We start from the raw sequence: 6,830 nt of genomic DNA on the forward strand, positions 1-6,830 counted from the left end.
GTCTTGGAGGAATGTTATCCATGGGGTCGCGATGGGTCGGACACGACTTCGCAACTAACAACAACAAAAGCTCAGACCACCAAGGACCCCACAGTTCAACCCTGAGCTACAACTATTCTCTTCCCAATGAATCCACCAGAAGCATATTAAATATGAAATATAATCATCACCTTCAATCTTGATCATTATGACTCGATGGAAAATAGCTTCCTACAAGGGAGCTCCATCCTAGCTCAGGGAGAAGAGAATTTCCAGAGGGCCATGGAGACCGTCAAAGAGAAAGTTTCTCTCACATTCCTGTCCTGAAAGCTATCAGGGGAAACTGCATCACAATCCTACCTTCGAGGTAGTCCTCGACTTACAATAATTCATTTAGTGACCATTCAAAGTTACAACGGCACTGAAAAAAGTGACTTACATCCATTTGTCACATTTACAACTTTTGCAGCATCCCCGTGTTCATGGGATCAAAATTCAGATGCTTGGCAACTGGTTCCTATTTATGACCGCTCTTGTGGGCCAGGGTCATGTGACTCCCTTTTGTGACCTTCTGGTCAGCAAAGTCAATGGGGAAGACAGGTTCACTTAACAACCAGATTGCTAATTTATAAACTGCAGTGGTTCACTTAACAATCGAGGCGAGAAAGGTCGGAAAATGGGGCAAAACTCACTTAACAAATATATCACTTAACAACAGAAAATGTGGGCTCAATTGTTGTCGTAAGTTGAAGACTACCTGTAAACAGGATGGAAAGATTCTGTTCAGAAGAAATGAACAGAGGACCCAAAGTGAAAATGTTTTACAGGTAGTCCTCGACCTACAATAATTTATTTAGCAACTCTTCAAAGCTATGGCAATGAAAAAATGACTTACAACAACTCTTCAGAGTTATGACCATCGCAACATCCTCACAGTCACGCGATCAAAATTTGGGCACTTGGCAACTGGCAGGTATTTACGACAGTTTCAGCCTCCCAGGCCATGTGTTCACTATTTATGACCTTCCCAGCCAGCTTCCAAGAAGTCAATGAGGGAAGCCAGATTTGCTTAATAACCAGGTGATTCACTTAACAACTACAGTGATTTGCTTAGCAACTGTGGCAAATCAGGTGTTCTGACCTAGGCTTTCTTAAAAAGCATGAAGCAGAGTCCTGGTCCAGGCAAAACCCCTTTTATTTACATGACTGAATTCCTTTCATTCACAGTCAGCAAGGCTTGGCAAACAGTCTTCCAGAGGAATGTTTATCCACACGAACCTTATCTCGCTTGGAGAGCTGCCAGATAATTAGTTTCCAAACACAGGGCAAGGCAAAACGTGGCACAGGGTCTCTTATAGTCACAAACAGAACTTTCCACTCTTGAAGCGACCAAATGAGCAAATTGTTTCCTGCAAAAGCCCACTCCCCGTTCCCTTCTCTTTTGTTTCCTATGGGAGGGGCCAATCACCTCCAAGGTGTGGCTTTACTACCAAGTCGACCCTACTTTCTTAGTTGTTCTTGTCTTCTGGCAGCTGTGCGCATGCGCACACTGGGATCAGGCTCCAGCTGTTCCTCTGCCTCACTGCTGTCTAGCTCCCTCTCTGCCTCTGAAGCAGCTTCGCTGGCCGCCAGCGGACCACAACATCAGGTCATAAAATTGGGTGCAACTTACTTAACAACTCTCTTGCTTAGAAATGGAATTTCCTATCCCAGTTATGGTTGTAAGCCAAGGTCTACGTACCAACAGTTTGAATTGTATCTCACATACAATATCTCTCTTGCTATTTGCAAGCACAAGGCTGTATTTTGTAGTTACGAATAATCTCCAAAGATACCCCAAGTAGATCTAAGTAATCCCAAGAAAGCTATCTCTGAAGAGCATCCTAAATCAGTAGGATTACGTACTTCCAAGGGTAAAGTATCATAGATGGTATTCAGCAAGTTCTGACCAGTTCTGGAGAACCGTTAGCGGATATTTTGAATAGTTTGGAGAACTGGTAAATACCAACGGTGACTGGCCCCGCCCCATCTATTCTCTGCCTCCTGGGTCCCAGGTCGGGAGGAAATGGGGATTTTGCAGTATCCTTCCCCTATAGTGGGGAGGAAATGGGGATTTTGCAGTATCCTTCCCCTATAGTGGGGAAGAAATGGGGCTTTTGCAGTATCCTTCCCCTGGAGTGGGGAGGGAATGGATATTTTGCAGTATCCTTCCCCTGGAGTGGGGAGGGAATAGGGATTTTGCAGTATCCTTCCCCTGGAATGGGGAGGGAATGGAGATTTTGCAGTATCCTTCCCCTGGAGTGGGGAGGGAATAGGGATTTTGCAGTATCCTTCCCCTGGAGTGGGGAGGAAATGGGGATTTTGCAGTATCCTTCCCCTGGAGTGGGGAAGGAATGGGGCTTTTGCAGTATCCTTCCCCTGGAGTGGGGAGGGAATGGAGATTTTGCAGTATCCTTCCCCTGGAGTGGGGAGGGAATAGGGATTTTGCAGTATCCTTCCCCTGGAGTGGGGAGGAAATGGAGATTTTGCAGTATCCTTCCCCTGGAGTGGGGAAGGAATGGGGATTTTGCAGTATCCTTCATCTGGAGTGGGGAGGGAATGGAGATTTTGCAGTATCCTTCCCCTGGAGTGAGAAGGGAATGGAGATTTTGCAGTATCCTTCCCTTGGAGTGGGGAGGGAATGGAGATTTTGCAGTATCCTTCCCCTGGAGTGGGGAGGGAATAGGGATTTTGCAGTATCCTTCCCCTGGAGTGGGGAGGAAATGGAGATTTTGCAGTATCCTTCCCCTGGAGTGGGGAAGGAATGGGGATTTTGCAGTATCCTTCATCTGGAGTGGGGAGGGAATGGATATTTTGCAGTATCCTTCCCCTGCCATGCCCTCCAAGCCATGGCACCCCCACCAAGCCACGCCCACAGAACCGGTAGTAAAAAAATTGAATCCCACCACTGTAAAGTATCTTTCTTTCTTTTCTCTCCATTCTATACACATCCAAGCATCCATTAATTTCAAACAAAGACACCTAGTGTTTAAACCAATGTTTTTTTTCAAACTTGGCAACATTAAGATGTTGGCAGTTGGACAGCTGGGAATTGAAGTCTGCATATCTTAAAGTTGCCAAGTTTGAAAAACGCCAAGTTGAGGGGGCGGGGGGAAGAACTACATAAGTTTCTGAATCCAATTGTTTCCGTGCCTGAGGATTTGTTCTTGTCTGCACTAAGGGATCTAATTTAGCCAAGGTATGTCTGTTACCCAGCTGCCAAGACAGCCTACAAAGATCAATTGATGGTTGACTGACATGTGTCATGACACTTCCAACTGCGAAACACCTCCACCCATCCTCCACTGCCTTGTCTAAATTTTGTAAAGAGGAATCTTCAGCAGCTATGTGTTTTGCAGATGTTTGCCAAATAAATCGGGATAAAATCAAATTCCCCATTTAATTAAAAGTTTGCACCAGGGGTGTCAAACTCGATTTTATTGAGGGCCGCATCAGGGTTGTGTTTGACCTCGGAGGGCTTGGGTGGGTGTGGCCAAGGTGGGTGTGGCCAGCTCAATGTCACTCGTGTCGGGGGGGCACCTGTGGTGGCCTGAGCCATCTGTGCATGCGCAAAACAGAAAAACAAGATGGCGGCGCTGGAAGAGAACCGTTTCGGGGGCGTGGCAAGCCTGGGTCGCTGCCAGTTCCAGTGATCCAGGCCGCCAAGTTACTATCGGTTCATCCGAACCAGTCCAAACCGCTAGGAACCCACCTCTGCCCTGCGGGGCCAGATCTGACCTTGAGTTTGACACCCTTGGCTTACACTCTTTGGCAGATAATTCTCAACTTACTTGTTCAAGCTGTTCCTGGGAGAAGAAAAGAAAAGAAAAAGGCATGTAAAAGTGAGAAATGTTACTGCATCTTGTTTCTAACTTGCTTGAACATTGAAAAATGGCTAAATTTGCACAGAATAGTAGGTGCAAAATCTGATCTTCTGCCTGCATGGTTAGATGTGCTATCAGTTCCTTGCTTCTATTTTAGAATTAAATACATGTACATGTAAACGTACTTCTTCAAGTTAACAAGAATCATCATTCTTGCCAGACAAGGCCCATAAAGGTAAAGGTTCCCCTCGCACAAGTTGTGCTAGTTGTTCCCGACTCTAGGAGGTGGTGCTCGTCTCCATTTCAAAGCTGAAGAGCCAGCGCTGTCCGAAGACGTCTCCGGGGTCATATGGTCGGCATGACTAAACGCCAAAGGCGCACGGAACGCTGTTACCTTCCCACCAAAGGTGGTCCCTATTTTTCTACTTGCATTTTTACCTGTTTTCAAACTGCTAGGTTGGCAGAAGCTGGGACAAGGAAAGGGAGCTCACTCCATTATGTGGCACTAGGGATTCGAACCGCCGAACTGCCGACCTTTCTGATCGACAGGCTCAGCGTCTTAGCCCCCGAGCCACCAACAGAGCCCATTACTACCCCAAAACAACTTTAATTGAACTGCACCTGCAGAAATTTAGAATTGGTTATAGGTAATCCTTGTCTTACAACAGTTCAATTAGTGACCGTTCAAAGTATACAGCACCACTGAAAAAAAGTGACTTGTGACAATTTTTCACACTTATGACCATTGCAGCATCCCCAGGGTCACGTGATTTTCATTTGGATGCTTGACAACCGATTCATACAATAATACAATAGGAGAGTTGGAAGGGACCTTGGAGGTCTTCTAGTCCAACCCCTGCCTAGGCAGGAAACCCTATACCGTTTCAGACAAATGGCTATCCAACATCTCCTTAAAGACTTGCAATGTTGGGGCATTCACAACTTCTGGAGGCAACTTCTGTTCCACTGATTAATTGTTCTCACTGTCAGGAAATTTCTCCTCAGTTCTAAGTTGCTTCTCTCCTTGATTAGTTTCCACCCATTGCTTCTTGTTCTACCCTCAGGTGCCTTGGAGAATAGCTTGACTCCCTCTTCTTTGTGGCAACCCCTGAGATATTGGAAGACTGCTATCATGTCTCCCCTAGTCCTTCTTTCTATTAAACTAGACATACCCAGTTCCTGCAACCGTTCTTCATATGTTTTAGTCTCCAGTCCCCTAATCATCTTTGTTGCTCTTCTCTGCACTCTTTCTAGAGTCTCATATTTATGACAGTTGCAGTGTCACCATTTTCTACCTTCTGACAAGCAAATTCAATGGGGAAGCCAGATTCATTTAACAACCGGGTTACTAATTTAACAACTGCAGTGATCCACTTAACAAATGTGGCAAGAAAAGTCGTAAAATGGGGCAAAACTCACTTAACAAATTTCTCAACATAAATTCTAGGTTCAATTATGGTTGCAAATCGAGGACTTAGCATCTCTTTTTGTTCATGCTGCATTTTCAATATACTATATTATGGTTGCTTTCTATGGGAAAGCATTCAAATTATGTCCCCCATGAGAAGCACCATTAAAATCAAGGAGATGGTCCTGGTGAGTAGCCTAGGACTTGTGGTGCTAACTAAATCTCCATTCCACACATGAAAGCAGTGGGGAGGAAGGGAAACTGGCTCACAAATGCGGTAAATTATATTGTTTAAATAAATGTCATCCATTGCTTCCATTCCAGTCTTGAGAAATGTAATGCAGTACAGTACGTTCTTACAATGTATTCTATTCTGAGGCAGGAAAAGTACAAATGCTATTATGCTAGCTCTAAAGTAGGTTAAATACATTTTAATTAAAAGAAGCCCAATCCTAAGGGACAATGAGATAATACTGAATCCGGAAGACTTATAACTAATTGTAGACTTGTAACTAACTATTATTGAAGACTTGTAACTAATTATAACTAATTATAACCTACCCTGACATCAACTGGGAAACAAACTCTGCACCAAGTGGAAGATCCAACAGGTTCCTAACAAACCTAGCAGACAACTTTGTTTTCCAAAAAGTAGAGAAGGAAACAAGGGGATCAGCCATACTGGACTTAATTCTCACTAACAGAGAGGAAATGATAGAAGGTGTTGAAGCCATAGGAACCCTGGGGGCAAGTGACCATGCAATATTGGAATTCAACATTATCCAAACACAAGTAGTAGAACAAAGTCAAACTAGAGTCTTGGACTTTAAGAAAGCTAATTTCAATAAACTTAGAGAGAGCTTGGGAAAAATTCCATGGATGAGAATCCTCGAGGGGAAAACAACTCAAGAAGCTTGGGAAATTTTGAAAAATGAGATTAGAAAAGCCCAGTCTAACACAATACCAATGAAGAAGAAAAACAACAGCTCCCAAAAGAAACCAGCATGGCTGCATAAACAACTATCTGACAAACTGAAAGACAAAAAAAGTAAGTATAAAAAGTGGAAGGAGGGGGACATAACTAAGGCAGAATATCAGCAAATAGCCCGAGCCTGTAAAGATGAAGTGAGGAAAGCTAAGGCTCACAATGAAGAAAGGCTTGCCACAAAAGTAAAAATTAACAAAAAAAGCTTCTTCCAACATGTTAAAAACAAGAAAAAAGTTAAGGAAACAATTGGTCCATTGCTAGGAGAAAGTGGCAAGAAGGTGACAAGCAACAGGGAGAAAGCAGAACTATTTAACTCATGTTTTGCATCTGTCTTTACACAAAGGGATAAAACAGTCCAACCTATCAAAAGCAGCACCACAAAATTAGGAACACAAATTGAAATAGGGAAGAAAATGGTAAGTGAGCACCTGTCTACCCTAGACGAGTTCAAATCACCAGGACCGGATGGATTACACCCCAGAGTTCTGAAGGAACTAGCAGACGAGATCTCAGAACCACTGAATTATATCTTTCAGAGATCCTGGAACACCGGGGAACTACCAGAGGACTGGAAAAGAGCTGATGTGGTTCC

The sequence above is a fragment of the Natrix helvetica genome (assembly GCF_964273705.1).
Source record: "Natrix helvetica genome assembly, chromosome: 1".
In the NCBI taxonomy this organism is placed as follows: domain Eukaryota; kingdom Metazoa; phylum Chordata; class Lepidosauria; order Squamata; family Natricidae; genus Natrix; species Natrix helvetica.